This window comes from Chanos chanos, chromosome 6 (genome assembly GCF_902362185.1).
Source record: "Chanos chanos chromosome 6, fChaCha1.1, whole genome shotgun sequence".
Classification (NCBI taxonomy): domain Eukaryota; kingdom Metazoa; phylum Chordata; class Actinopteri; order Gonorynchiformes; family Chanidae; genus Chanos; species Chanos chanos.
Window position 1 is genome coordinate 31,814,492 of NC_044500.1, and position 2,825 is coordinate 31,817,316.

Here is a 2,825-nt window from a genome sequence, read left to right on the forward strand (position 1 = left end):
GAAAGAGGCTCGTCAGTGCGGGGAACTGGCAGGGAGAGGGGGAGGAATTGGGGAGCGGTGCTCTCTCTCAACTCACAACGCTGTGGAAACACATTAGAGATATTTTGACCTATGGGCTACATGATCTGTGGGGTGAGGTGTGGTTTATTTTATCACAGCTTACTCCAAAAAAACACACAAAACAAAACGAAAAAAAAACAGTGAGCATTTTGTCATCAATGCTTAATGATTTGATCATTTCTCTCTTGTCACACAGCTCTGAGTGCTATGATACATACACCAGCTGTAACCGCATGCAAACTGTGAAGTCAGTAGTTTAATCATTTTTTACCCATCCAGCAGTCAAAAGGAAGAGGAATTATAGTTGTCACAGCACTAACTGTGAAGGCTTTTACACATTAATGCTCCACAGTTTGCCTTGTGTGTGTGTGTGTGTGTGTGTGTGTTTGCAACATTCCAAGCTCTTTTTCAGAGGACAGTAACAAAACAGAAGACGTGCTGAGTTCAGGGAATTGTTTCCTATACTTGAGCATTGTGGAAAGTAAAGGTTCCGTGTGTGTGTGTGTGTGTGTGTGTGTGTCTGTATGTCTCTTCGTCTGTAAGACACCCGAGGCTGTGAGCAGACACTGCTGGGTGGCTTTTGATACAGGACTTAGCATTGTGCTCAGGAGTCATGTGAACATACCCTTAACACCAGCACGGCACTGCAAACAACAGCTGGACTCTGTTAAGTCCATGTGTTAACGGACCTGGACACACCACATCTCCAGGTGTACATTAACTATCTTTTCATTTTGATCCTGCCAGACAGAAACAGGAAAAGGCTGCCAAAAAATGACATATATGTATATGGTGATTACCAAAAAACAGCTGGGCAGAAAGCCTGTAAATAGACAGACAGACATATAGATAGATAGATAGATAGATAGATAGATAGATAGATAGATAGATCACCTTTACTGGTCAAATTTAGACTGCAGCAGTTTTTGTGAAAAATTCTGTGAATATTCTGGAAAGTGCATCAAAAGAAAAATAACAGTGGCCTACAAAACGCATGCTACACCAGCATCATCTCAGCGTCTTAACGAGGAACGTGCTCAGCTTGGCTGATGAGAAACCAAAGGCAAACGATTAATCTTGGGTTAAAAAAAAAAAAAAAAAGATATATTCCTCTCTGGCTTTCATAATGAAAAACAGCCAACAGGTTTGTTAAAGACTCCACTGTCATCATCCCCAGTACAATTATATCTATGTGTGTGTCTTTATCCCCAGTTATCCAAATTTTTGCCTTAGTGACAGTCTTCAAAAGTGCAGCACTCAAAAGTAGGTCACAAATCTGATACTGGCTCAAAAAAGAAACTCTCAACTTCAAGTTCCACGTGAGCAGAATTTGTAATGCATGAGGTTTGCAGCCAACGGGGGATTTGACAGACTGTCACGCAAGTGGAAATGTCGGGGGCATGTTGTGTCATTAGCTCATAGCCATCGTTACCTAGCATCACTGTTCCTTACACCACAGCCACACAGTCCAATTAATGAGTCTGGATGAAACGCGCTGGGAGAGGCGAAAAGCCACAGAGGCCTGCGGTCACACCTGGACAGTCATGTGCCATCACTTCAGACCAGACTGAACAGAATCTTGACCTGTCTCCGCCTGGCTGATAAAACGCTGAGGCTAATGAAGAACAATTGGTAATAGCTAAATGACTTTTGGGTTTTCCCGCCGGTGACAAAGTGCGCTCACTGTCAGGACAGGTTGTAATGGATCACATCCTAGCCATGAGTAGGCCATGTGCATGTGTGCGCCCTCACACACACACACACACACACACACACACACACACACACACACACACATTTAGTAAAGCACTCACATCTTCCAGCAACACCTAACACCTAAAGAAAATCATCATTAATAATCCTCAAGAAAAATATACAAACTTGATAAAAAAAAAAGAAAAACAAAACAAAACAAAACAAAAAAAAAACATTCAACCCAGATATCATTAAAATCTAAAACTATTGTGTGACACATACTTTGCCCATATGTTCTGCTGTGGTGGAGCAGTTCCTTTCATTGCTATTCTTATTAATTTCTTTATTTTTACAAAGCGACGTCTCTTTATTACAGTGCGGTCTTCATATTAGCATGACAGCTGGAATGTTTTCAGTCAAGTACAGCCAACAATATCCCAACACATCAGTCACAGAGTCTGCTTTTATACCATACCACTACTCGATCTGTAAGCACTTCTAAGCTCTAGATATGTGTGCATAATTCAAACACATTGGGTGAGTATAAATATTAACGCAAGCTTTGGATTCATGAGGAGCATTAGCATGCAGCTTGCATGCTAGGCCACAGAAGAGCGCTGCTATTTGCATGGTGTTGTGTTTTTTTCCCCTCCTCCTCGTCCCTGACGCAAAGCTCACATATCACGCTTTGTCAGTCAAGGCCACGCATTCAAACGTGGCAGGTCTCTGCCTGCCCATCCCATAACCCTCCACACTCAACCCTCCACAATGGTACAATCCACCTATACTAGCGCATTTGCTCCCACAGATCAGCGACAGGGGGTCAGAAGGGCAGTTTATTTCATTTCTTTCGCTGGGCATTTTTACGTGCTCTCGTATTTATCTTCGCAGGGGGTGAGAACATCACATTCTCAGGACGGGATGGCAGGTGACTACGATGTTTGTCGAGGTGTGTGTGTGTGTGTGTGTGTTTTTTTTTTTTTCCTTCAGGGTTGTGTACTGAGGCAGGATTCATTTGAGAAGACTGAGCTAGCACGCGTCCTTCGACACGCACAAAGGAATTTTCTAAA